This window comes from Protomyctophum bolini (genome assembly GCF_963924005.1).
Source record: "Protomyctophum bolini genome assembly, chromosome: 10".
Classification (NCBI taxonomy): Eukaryota; Metazoa; Chordata; class Actinopteri; order Myctophiformes; family Myctophidae; genus Protomyctophum; species Protomyctophum bolini.
Genome location: NC_137871.1, coordinates 43,320,182 through 43,333,816, shown reverse-complemented (window position 1 = coordinate 43,333,816; position 13,635 = coordinate 43,320,182). Strand labels below are relative to the sequence as shown.

The following is a 13,635-nucleotide window of genomic DNA, read 5'->3' as shown; positions in this document are numbered from 1 at the left end:
TGGACCTGAGTCAAGGCAGTGGTTCCCAAACTTTTTCATGTCAAGGACCCGCAGATTGACACTAATTTGCACACAGACCCCCATACATTAGAAAATATATGCCAAGGAGCCCCATAGCAGTGACCCTCAACCAGTTTAATTTCAAGGACCCCCAGTTTGACATGCATATTAGGCTATATAGGGACCCCCATGTAATGGCATTTATATCTCTGCTGCACCAATTTATATTGCAACGTCAATGTTAAAGGGACACTTCACCCTTTTTGCAAAACAATATATGTTAATGACGTTTAGAAGCTTTAGAACACTTTCCTGGGGGTCTTTATGTGTGTAATATGTGGTTTTAGATATTTTAGATTGTAGCAGTGAGCACAGTGTCTCTGATGTCATGGACACTGGTCTCACTACCTTCCTGGACTACAATTCCCATAATTATTTGGTGCACTGCTCCTCCTTGTGGATAGGGGGAGAGCTGTTTTACTGAGACAAAATGTAGTCCAGGAAGGAAGTGAGCCCAGTGTCCATGACATCAGAGACAGCAGGCTCACTGCTACAATCTAAAATATCTAAAACCACATATTACACACACAAAGACCCCCAGGAAAGTGTTCTAAAGCTTCTAAACGTCATTAACATATATTTTTTTGCAAAAAGGGTGAAGTGTCCCTTTAATTTAACTCTGAGAGTGTACAAATGGACCACTTCTTGGTCAAGGTCAAGGTCCATTTTGTTCCATTTGTACACTCTCAGAGTTACGGACCCATAAGGGTCCATTTTGTTACAAACTATCACTTGGCTGGGGACCCCCTGGAACTCCCTCAAGGACCCCTACTTTGGGAAGCACAGCTTTAGACGGCTGAATGAGAGCTAAGTGTTATGCCACACTGGACGGAATTAGTGTTTTAACCCATTTTGGGCTAAAACATACTAAACAACGGTAAAATGTTGGTGTTTTAAGCATTATGTTGTACTTTAGCTATTGAAAAATAGCAGATCTACAAGCTCATAGCGCAGCACAGAGTGCCACGCTACGAGTGCCACGCTACGAGCTTTGTAGGTCTGCTATTTCTTTTTTTATTGTGAAAATGTGGCCCAAATGTTTGAATATATTCTTTCAGAGCGAACGTTTTTAACTCAAATCTTTGCTTCTGGGGGGGTCCCTGGAACAACATATTTTCATATGGGGGTCCGCGGCCAAATACATATAATTCTGGGGGTCCTTGACATGAAAATGTTTGTGAACCACTGATATAGAAACATGAGGTTTTTTCAGAAAACCGTCAGGATTTAGAAAACATGTTGTATAATCGATCTCAGGTCTAAATGGGTTAATAGGGACTCCTACTGTACGCACATTCATAACTCCTATTAATTATGCACTTTAGTCGTACAGGAGGCATTACATTATAAAGTATTATGCAGATTAGTCATACATTATGTATGCACTTTTAATCACCTGCACAGAGTTTCCGTGACAGAAAGTAACCCACAGCATGTCTACGGTGGATTATTTTTTATGAAAATGTTAGTGAGTTTAATAGGATATTTCACTTAAAAAAAGGGTGGAAAAAAATGTCTACTCAGGGTTCTGTGAACTCCCCAGACAGTTTTTAAGTTGCTCGATTATAACTTTTAGATAATTTGATATTCATTTTAGCTGTCCCGCCCCCTTCCTAATACAAACCCATTTAGAACTTCAAACCCCATCTTAACGCCCTAATCACCCAGGACCAAGTTCACCGTCCTTTCAATTATAGTAACACCCAGCGCCCCAGGACGAAGTTTTATCCAAAAGATCAAAGATTATTGATATAACAGCCGATCGCATCGCTCCGCAGCCTAGGAGCACCTGTTGTGCAATACTCGTTGTTGCGCAACAGGACGTCATTGAAAATGTCCCCCCCCCCCCCCTGTTAAAATGTTAATAACTCTTGATCTAAATCATACCGTGTGAAGGTGTAAAGGTGGCCTTACACTACCAGATTTGAAATCTGATAGCACCACAAACTACAGGATACTCTGAGCGGGGCAGAGCAACTATCAAACATTCTTGATGTTGATCGGGCCGATCCCGATCGCGCTTTGAGCGGCCGGCCCCAAGCAGATCGATTGAGTCGGGCACCCCCCGAGTGTCAAAAATGCACAATTATCGGGCTAGTGTAAGGCCACCTTCAGACGGCCCACCGCGATTGAATGGATTAAATAACCCCGGGGTAATCGGAGTGTCCATGTTAGATTCAGGGAAAACTACTGTTTTTCTGGTGACTGATACGTACGACTGATACGACCTAATACGTAAGTTGCCCATGTTTTTTAATGACTTTGTAACTTTTGTTTAATAATTATTTTGGATTTAAAGCATTGGGGAAAGAACAAGGCCCCATTCAAAAAATAATAATATATATATATATATATATATATATATACATATATATATATTATATCCTGGATGTATATTAAGTGTATTTCTTTGCCACTCAGTATGGGGTTCACGGAAAGTCAGAGTGTGATGATGCCGCGCGCATAATTAGTTCCATAGCCTCTACATCCATCTGCCCTTCACTCTGCCCTAAAGAATGTCACCCGCCTTTACTCCTAATGCGATGTGACAAATAAACACGCGTCAAACAAATCTATTATGAAGCCGTCTGTGTGTGAAATCCATGGAAAACGCTGTTATATTGCAGGTGACTAACTGACTGACTAACTGACTGACTAACTGACTGACTGACTGACTGACTGTCCACATTGTTAAGTCAACAGAGTCTGGCAGCCACACACACACACACAGCACCCACTGAACCTTTGTTTATGGTGCGTGCGTGTGTGTGTGTGTGCATACTGGCACCGGCGCCCCCAGCAGGTTGCATCCTTTAATTGCTTCTATTCATCATCGCGGCGAATCATCGTTCTGCCATCATCTGGCCGTCGCCAAAAAAACAACTAAAAATAGACAAAACCAAAACCAGCCGATCTACTCAGCTTACAAGGCTTCACATTTTGCGAAAGCTTGTGAGCTTGTATATCAGCATCAATGCTACAACATTAATTCAGCACCATGGACAGAGTCACAGCTAGTCTCAATGCTACAACATGAATTCAGCACCATGGACAGAGTCACAGCTAGTCTCAATGTTACAACATGAATTCAGCACCATGGACAGAGTCACAGCTAGTCTCAATGCTACAACATGAATTCAGCACCATGGACAGAGTCACAGCTAGTCTCAATGTTACAACATGAATTCAGCACCATGGACAGAGTCACAGCTAGTCTCAATGCTACAACATGAATTCAACACCATGGACAGAGTCACAGCTAGTCTCAATGCTAAAACATGAATTCAGCACCATGGACAGAGTCACAGCTAGTCTCAATGCTACAACATGAATTCAGCACCATGGACAGAGTCACATCTAGTCTCAATGCTACAACATGAATTCAGCACCATGGACAGAGTCACAGCTAGTCTCAATGCTACAACATGAATTCAGCACCATGGACAGAGTCACAGCTAGTCTCAATGCTACAACATGAATTCAGCACTATGGACAGAGTCACAGCCAGTCTCAATGCTACAACATGGATTCAGCACCATAAGACAGAGTCACAGCTAGTCTCAATGCTACAACATGAATTCAGCACCATGGACAGAGTCACAGCCAGTATCAATGCTACAACATGGATTCAGCACCATGGACAGAGTCACAGTTAGTCTCAATGTTACAACATGAATTCAGCACCATGGACAGAGTCACAGCTAGTCTCAATGTTACAACATGAATTCAGCACCATGGACAGAGTCACAGCTAGTCTCAATGCTACAACAATAATTCAGCACCATGGACAGAGTCACAGCTAGTCTCAATGCTACAACATGAATTCAGCACCATGGACAGAGTCACAGCTAGTCTCAATGCTACAACATGAATTCAGCACCATGGACAGAGTCACAGCTAGTCTCAATGCTACAACATGGATTCAGCACCATGGACAGAGTCACAGCTAGTCTCAATGCTACAACATGAATTCAGCACCATGGACAGAGTCACAGCTAGTCTCAGTGCTACAACATGGATTCAGCACCATGGACAGAGTCACAGCTAGTCTCAATGATACAACATGATTTCAGCACCATGGACAGAGTCACAGCTAGTCTCAATGCTACAACATGAATTCAGCACCATGGACAGAGTCCCAGCTAGTCTCAATGCTACAACATGATTTCAGCACCATGGACAGAGTCACAGCTAGTCTCAATGCTACAACATGAATTCAGCACCATGGACAGAGTCACAGCTAGTCTCAGTGCTACAACATGGATTCAGCACCATGGACAGAGTCACAGCTAGTCTCAATGCTACAACATGAATTCAGCACCATGGACAGAGTCACAGATAAAGACACCACACAGTCTCAGCACACACATGTGAAGTGAGGGCAACCATTTTTTGGGGGGGCACAATACGTCATAGTAATAAGTCCATAGACTTGGCTGCCACATGATGTCACAGGGGGAACAAAGCCACGTGTTGAAGGGGGTCCCACCGACTCAATACCGGGCACTGCGCTCCCAGTGGGGTGGGGGACGCGCACACACACACACACACACACACACACACACACACACACACACACACACACACACACACACACACACACACACACACACACACACACACACACACACACACACACACACACACACACACAAAAGTAGCCCAGACCAAGTATAAACTGCATACATTAATATACTTTTCAGATGGTCGACATTTCTCGTAAAACAAAAGAAAATTCCTTTTTTTAGTGGTCTCGTAAAATATAATATCTTGATATAGGATTTATTTTATTTTTCCATGAGGCGTACACCATTAATCATCAAGATTAAAACAAAACGAAAGGTTTTAAATACTTCACTTTAGGCACAACGAATCGAGAATAATATGAAAGTTTCAACGTTTTGAATTATATTAACCCATTCTGACCTGAGATCAGATTCATACGAGGTTTCCACTAGACACACACTGGTCTGATCTGACCTGACCTGACCTGAGATCAGATTCTAAAAATGTCAGTCGTTCTTCGATTTTTCAAAAATAGCAGACCTACAAGCTCATAGCGCGCCACTCGGTGGCGCGCTATGAGCTTGTAGATCTGCTATTTTTCAGTAGCTAAAGCACGACATGATGCTAACACCAAAATGGCTTCCCGTTCAGAATGGGTTAAGGAGAGAAAATGAAAGAGAGAAAATGTACACAATATTCTAATTCATTGAGATGGAGCTGTATATCTTTTCCTCCACGTCTTTTCCTCCTCGGGGGGAAAAGCAATAATAATAATAAAAAAGAAAAACCCAGACAGGGATATAATAAATCCTCCTCATCACGCTCGCTGTTCAAGATGCAGCGGATAACCTAAGAGAGCCTCCATCGCTCCCATGCCCGGGAGGGCCTGTCTCTCGTTGTCATCTTGTTATCCTATGTGTCTTATCCCCTTAGCACTGGGAAAGCATACACGCGTCACATTGTACCCATTATTTTAAACGTTGGCTATTAAAACATTTAAAAAAAAATCTGAAATTTTCTTGAAAGAATTATTCTGACCTGAGATCAGATTCTGAAAATGTCTCCTTACATCCCGACAGTTTTCTGAAAAAAGCTATGTTTCTATGTCAGTCGTTAAAAATAGCAGACCTACAAGCTCGTAGCGCGCCACTCGGTGGCGTGCTACGAGCTTGTAGATCTGCTATTTTTCAATAGCTAAAGCATAACACAATGCTAACACCAAAAGGGGTTCTTGCCCAAAATGGGTTTTAAGTGAACATTTATTAACTCAAAACGTTGCTTTCGTGAGGTCCCTATAGCTGGAACAACAGACTTTGCGAAACACATATAATGTTGGCCGGGTCCCCGCATGAAAATGTTGAGAACCACTCTGCCCTACGAAGCCAGAGTGCTACAAATGAAATGAAACGAAATTAATCACTGATAAATGCGTTTAAAAGTGGTCAGCCAGATTAGATATTGGCATATCATATTGCACTATAATTGTATTGTCTGTGTGTCCAAAAAGGATTTTTTTTTCTCTTCTTCTCAGAATAGTTAGAAGTCATTAACTTGTAGATCCGGCCTCAGGTTATGGATGGTTTGACTGTATACGGATTTATGCTCATCTTATCTGATTTTCTTTCTTACCAACTCGAGGCCAAAGGCAACCTGTCCACATGTGAACACAGAACAAGCAGAGCACTCTAACCAACTCGAGGCCAAAGGCAACCTGTCCACATGTTCAGGTTCAGGTTTATTTGTCATGTGTATAGATACAGAGTATAAATGCTATGAAAATTATTTTGCTCAGAGCACTCTCAGTCTTACATACACAGGACATAAACAAACATCTATAGTGCAAGAAAAAGACAAAAAAAACAGAAAGAAAGTGCAAGTGAAGTGACAAAACAGTGCAATACAGTTCAAGGTCAGCTGTTCAGCAGCCTGACTGCCTGGGGGTAGAAACTGTTACTGAGACGGGTGGTGGTGCGAGATTTGATGCTCTGGTAGCGTTTTCTGGAAGGGAGTGGTTTGAACAGGGTATTTGCGGGATGGCTGGTGTCTTCCATGATGTTGTGGGCTTTTTCCATACAACGAGTGGTGTAGATGTTATGGAGACTGGGTAATTCTGTGCTGCCGATGATTTTAGCTGCTGTTTTAACGGTCCTCTGCAACCTGTTGCAGTCCTGAGCGGGTCGTGTGAACACAGAACAAGCAGCTGCACAGTCTAACCAAGTCGAGGCCAAAGGCAACCTGTCCACATGTGAACACATGTACTGTAAGCAGCACAGTCTATTCTCTCCCTGCTCAGTCATCGGTGGTTCACAACCAGTGGTCCTTGAGGGGGTTTCAGGTGCTGGTCCCCAAGTCGGTAACCAAATGGACCCTTAATATTAGATCTCCAAAATCGACCCTTTCATTATAGATAACTATTTAGAGCGTAAAATGAAACCAAGTGGTATTTGGTTTCAATGTTATACACTCAAGAGTTAAATCATTGTCAAACATCTGCATTACTTAATTTACAAGAAGTCTACATTAGATAATATTAAAATAATTGTTATTTTGAAACAATACAACATGGGATCCAAGACGTCCTGTGGCCAGTCCACCCCTGTCTCGTCCTTCACATCCAGTAGATCCCGTGATCTTTTGTGACCAGATGTAATTGTATGCGGTATAGTAGGACTATAGTAAGTAATAAAACATTTAATTGCTGTAACATTTTGTAAAAGAACATACGTATTTTTAGCCCCATGTTCGATGCCCCCGTCCCCATGTCAAAAATAGCTAAAATCGCCCCAAAAAAACTAACAAATGCAGCAAATGAAAAACAGTTTAACCCTCATCTTTGACTTTCTCAATTTCCAGCCTATAAAACATGAACCCTTGGTTGAAAAAAACAAAACTAAAGTTGGCCTTTAATCAGTGTACTTGATTAAATGCACTTACAGTAGTTAACTTTCAGTGAACAATATTTTATATCTCCATGAGTGTACCGACACAAAACAAGCAAAAGTAAGGGTTGCGCTACATGGTGGACTACTAGTGCATGTTAACAGTAGACACGCACGCACGCACGCACACACACACACACGCACGCACGCAGGCACGCACGCACGCACGCACGCACGCACACACGCACGTACGCACATACACGGACGTGGGCCTCAGGCTGCCCGGAGACAAAAACTTTTTTTTCTTTTCGTAAATTATATTTTATTTTTAGAAAGTTGATTGTCAGGCGATTACGAGGCATACATTCCTCGGGGGAAGGAAATATTAATGCAAATATCCACAGCTTAGAGCTTAATAATAATGACATAAGAGCACAAAAAATGGCTTCACGCGGGCACACATTCTGGCTGGAGGAGATTAGTTTTTTTTTCTCCAAAAAAATAGATGTTATTGTCAACAACTTGAAGCGGTGCACTGACATTTCACAGAGACGGGACTCTGCCTTTCGCTGGGCGCTTATCCCATTCTGGGCAGGAACCCCGTCTGGTTGTTTTAAGCATTGTTATACTTTAGCCATTGAAAAATAGCAGATCTAAAAGCTCGTAGCGCGGCACCGAGTGCCACGCTACGAGCTTGTAGGTCTGCTATTTTCTTTTTAAATCGTGAAAATGTGGCGCAAATCTTTGAATTTAATATTCTTTCAGAGCCAACGTTTTTAGCTCAAATCTTTGAATATAATATTAGCCAACGTTTTTAACTAAAATCTTTGCCTCTGGGTTGGGGGGGTCCCTGGAACAACATATTTTCAGATGGGGGGTCGGCGGCCAATTACATATAATCTTGGGGGGTCCTTGACATGACAATGTTTGAGAACCACTGACATATTATAGAAACATGGGGTTTTTCAGAAAACTGTGAGGATTTAGAAGACATTAGTAGAATCGTTCCCAGGTCAAAATGGTTTATACTCATTTCAAACGGCCCCGGGAACAACGACGCTATATGCAAACGAGGAGGGTTTTTTTAGTATGTGGACCTCTGCTCCGGAGATAATGGATCCAGAACACACACTGGGACTTTTTAAAATAATGGCTTATACTAAACATTAAACAACAGTGTATGTATGTGTCTTTTTTTAGTTGTTAGTTTTTTTTTAATAAAAGTTTGTGTTCAGAGAAACGGAAACACAAACCTAACCAAAACAAACTGTATGAGACATGTCTTCATCGTTTTGCCTCCGAAAAGTTACACATAAACTATTGACAACACAAATATATGTCTGTCTGTCTGTCTGTGTGTCTGTGTGTCTGTGTGTCTGTCTGTCTGTCTGTCTGTCTGTCTGTCTGTCTGTCTGTCTGTCTGGTCTAGTCTAGTATTCATAAGAGTAAGAATTTACTTAATGTGTGTTTTGACTTTGTACTAGGAGCCAAATTATTTCTGGAGTAAGTGATGTGTGATTCACTCCAGTCTAAAGTCAAACGTTCAGCCACCTCTGCAGAGTTTCAGAGAATGGATGTTTCTCTAGGCGTATATTAGGTGGTTAGACACAACCTCCCCACAATACAATAAATAAAACCGATAACGCTGGCAGGTGGTGCGGTCCCGGTGGGTATAAGTGCACTGCCAGTCTGTATATATACCGATGAAACGTCCGGGGTGTATAATCAACGGGCAATTTAGAATGAGCAGGAGAAGAAGAAGACAAGTGCTGTGAATAGGTGTGTTTCTATTTTATGGACATTCTTAACCCATTCTGGCCGGGAACCCCTTTTTGGTGTTATTGAAAAATAGCATTCTTAACCCATTCTGGCCGGGAACCCCTTTTTGGTGCTATTGAAAAATAGCAGATCTACAAGCTCATAGCGCGCCACCGAGTGGCGCGCTACGAGCTTGTAGGTCTGCTATTTTTGAAAAATCGAAGAGCGCCTGACATTTTTTTAGAATCTGATCTCAGGTCAGAATGGGTTAATCAGACCAGTGTGTGTGTGTCCAGTGGAAACCTCGTATGAATCTGATCTCAGGTCAGAATGGGTTAAAAGCATCCGTCTGCCTCTGGGTTAGCTTTGGGAAAGTTCAGAGGCATTAGAGGAAGTGGGACGATATGGCAGAAAGATGGCAGGAGTAAACAGAGCTGGCATCGTAGAGATGTAATAATACTCATTTACCGGGTTAGAAGTGTTCCGCTTATATCCCTGTTAAACCCAAACCACACACACACACACACACACACACACACACACAGGGTCGGGTCGGGACAATACAGTTTTTTAAGGTCAAACCTGCACCAATGCAAGGAGTCACAACTCATTGACTGTCCCTCAGAGTAAGAACTCTGGCGTGTCAGAGAAGCTATTAGCAGGACCGTTAGCTTTCTATCTTACATTAATGTGTCATCCTGCCAGCGTGCCCCTATATATCCAACCCCATTTATCACAGGATATGATCACTGAGCTACACATTCTAAATGTTGTAATAGGCCCTCTTCACCGGAGACCTTAACCCATTTAGGCCTGACGTCGAAATTAAAATACAAATAAATGTCTTCTATATCCTGACAGTTTTCTGAAATACCTCATGTTTCTGTATCAGTGGTGCTCAAAATGTCATGTCAACGACCCTAAAAAATTATATGTAATTGGCCACCGACCCCCATCTGAAAATAGGTTATTTATTCCAGGAACCCCTCAGAAGCAAATATTTGAGTTAAAAACATAATACACATTCAAAGATTTGCGCCACATTTTCAAGATTTTTCAAAAATAGCAGATCTACAAGCTCGTAGCGTGGCACTCGGTGCCGCGCTATGAGCTTGTAGATCTGCTTAACAGCTTTTTTTTTTTTTCAAAAGCTAAAGCATGACACAATGCTTAATTAACACCAAAAGGGGTTCCCGGCCAAAATGTATTAAGGATGAGATATACTCTGGAATAAAGCCATTACTTAGTGATTATATTTAATGGGAATTTAGCACTTATCTGACCATGTTGTCCATGGGGACATCCTAGTTCCGTAAATTGTCGTATTATTATGTAGGCCTGGAAATCTACCTTATATTTTACATTTAAAACCAGGGGGGGCAGTCAGACAGATATTTTGTGAAGCTACTAAGGAAATCAGGATTTCCTGAAAGTTCATATAATGGCCTGTTGTGGCGCTGTCACTGGACCCAGAAAAACCCATAGCCCCATAGAAGTCCATGTATTTGGGCCCAACTTCACCTAGACTGTATTACCTTAATAAACATGGTCATGAATACTTTTTGCTTCCAGTCACTAGTTTAAAATCTATTTCTAATGTCATAATATTCTTTTTGGAAAAGTATGGTCCCATTTATAAAAAGAAATTACCATAAAGTCGCGCATGTTCTGAGGGGCGTGGCTACCGTTACAGTCTATGAATGGGATCCCCCACCCACTCGAGTCAAAATAAAAACCAACGAAGAAGAAGGGGGGAAGTCCCGCCTCGTTGTCTGGGCCAGCCAATGGGCCAGCTGGGCCCAAACGGATATAGAAAGATGGCGACTTCCATTGCAAGGACTGACAGGCTTCATTTCACGTTCATGTTAGACCCGGGGAACGCTTTGTCCATATTTTTTACAGTCTATGTTTAGAACACACGCCTCTCCCATTGTGGGGTCTTTAGCAAGTGGTGGAAAGTAACTAAGTACTTTTACTGAAGTACTGTACTTTTTTGAGGTATTTGTACTTTACCCAGTTTCCAGTACTTTTACTTCTACTCCACTACATCTCAGAGCCAAACTTTGTAAACTTTTACTCCACTACAATTATTTGAAAACTTTAGTTACTAGTTACGTTGGAGATTTACAATTTTGATTAGAACACATTAACCACTTCAACCCTATACATTTTGGCCATTTTGAAAATAGCCGATCTATAGAAGCTCATAATGCGACGCATTAGCTTGTAGATCGGCTATTTTCAATAGATTTGTACACATTTTGAACTTGTGATGAAATGGCACATTCTTCACAATGAGTATATTTTACCTTTAGTACTTTAAGTACATTTTGATGCCGATACTTTTGTACTTTTACTCAAGTACATTTTCAATTGGAACTTAATTGGAACTTGGAACTTTTACTTAAGTAAGACAATTGAGTACTTTTTCCACCACTGGCTATTACTTACAGACGATGTATTCCAGACGGACGGACGGCGGACCGTTGGACCGTTCTTACGAGTCGCCGCAACGTTATTCACGGACGCTCAATTCCAACCCGGAGCATTTCACACGCCATATACTGTATTATTATGTTTGATATCATATTATATTTAATGAGCAAAATGGGACTTATTTCAATACGTTCCCGTTCCCCGAGCGCCGCGTCATTTGTCTTAATGGAAGACGTAGTGGAACGAGGTGGATAAATATGCACACGCACACGCATGCACACGCTCGCACGCGCGCTCACACACACACTCACACACACGCTCACACTCGCGCACACACACGCTCAGACACGCGCTCACACAGCTCATTTGGCCTTCATTGTCCCATAGGAGATATTAGCAGTGCTAGAGTAGGCCAGGTCTACAGTAAGTCAGGGTGCCTCCATCGTATGTTATCAGAAACCTCTTATCTCCCCCTTGGCTCCCGTAAAATATGAATCCCCCCCCTTTTTTTTCCACTCACTGTATATGTTTCTTTTCCCTTTTTGCTTCCTTTATGATGAATTCCTGTTCTGTTCTTTAACTATAATAGAAGTGTCTATTTGTATGTCTCTAAATGTTTTTGATGAATTGAACAAGGTGGACCCTCTTGTAAACAAGTGTAATGCTTAATTGGGTCGTCCTCTCACAGTTAACAGTCTTTGTATTGAGTTGTGCTTGAACTGTACTGTAATTCTGCAAACTGTTAATACTGTGGGGTGTCGCTAGGCAACAGGCGTAAGCATAGGTCCTGAGAGAGCCAATGAGAGAGCAGAGCCGAGAGGCCGACGCCCACCACTCGGCCACTCGGGTGATAGACGCCCGCTACGTCCCCGCCCACACACTGTCTCAAGTTCAAAGCCTAGACTCATCAAGGCCAGCTGCGCTGCCGCCAGACACACCGATAATAACCCATTCTGACCCGAGATCAGCTCTAAAAAAATGTCTTCTACATCCTGACAGTTTTCCATTCTGACCTGAGATCAGATTCTAAAAATGTCTTCTACATCCTGACAGTTTTCCATTCTGACCTGAGATCAGATTCTAAAAATGTCTTCTACATCCTGACAGTTTTCCATTCTGACCTGAGATCAGATTCTAAAAAATGTCTTCTACATCCTGACAGTTTTCCATTCTGACCTGAGATCAGATTCTAAAAATGTCTTCTACATCCTGACAGTTTTCCATTCTGACCTGAGATCAGATTCTAAAAATGTCTTCTACATCCTGACAGTTTTCCATTCTGACCTGAGATCAGATTAAAAAAAATGTCTTCCACATCCTGACAGTTTTCTGAAAAAGCTATGTTTCTGTCAGTTTCTATGTTTCGAAAATAGCAGACCTACAAAGCTCGTAGCGCGCCACTCGGTGGCGCGCTATGAGCTTGTAGATCTGCTATTTTTCAATAGCTAAATGGTAACATAATGCTAACACCAAAAGGGGTTCCCACCCAGAATGGGTTACAGTGCAGACGAACGAGGCTGCCTATGCCCTCCTTTCCTCTCTGACTCTTGAGTTAAATTATTGTTTGGCAACAGAATATTCTTTAGTGTTGTGTCGGGGTCTGAGAGGCTATAAATCTCATCAAATGGAGTTCCGACATGCAGAATAAAATGATACGATATGATATGAAACGGGGCGAAATTGAAAAGCAATGATCTACATCTCTCTACAGCCTCAGACTGTACATAATAAACCTGGACCGTTCTTCTGGAGAGAGAAAAAAAACAACCAGCGTTATTTTCTTAGAAGACCTGCATGTTTGTGTGTTGGTCGTTCTCACGCACGCACGCACGCACGCACGCACGCACGCACGCACGCACGCACGCACGCACGCACGCACGCACGCACGCACTCCCCTTTCTTTCGCTGCCATTCAACGTGAAATGGTGCGGGGGATAAAAAGGTCGTCAGCCTTGAGAAAAGCATCAGTGGAGTTTATTTATTTTCATTAAATGTT

General features: G+C 42.2%; 1 long non-coding RNA gene across 1 annotated transcript in view; it reads left to right on the top strand.

The window, feature by feature from the left end:
- Positions 1-321: 321 nt before the first annotated feature.
- Positions 322-13,635, top strand: part of LOC308322944 — a 447,594-nt gene continuing 434,280 nt past the window's right edge. Inside the window, exon 1 of the long non-coding RNA XR_013964769.1 lies at positions 322-660. This is a non-coding gene — a long non-coding RNA (uncharacterized lncRNA). The remainder of the gene's footprint in view (positions 661-13,635) is intronic.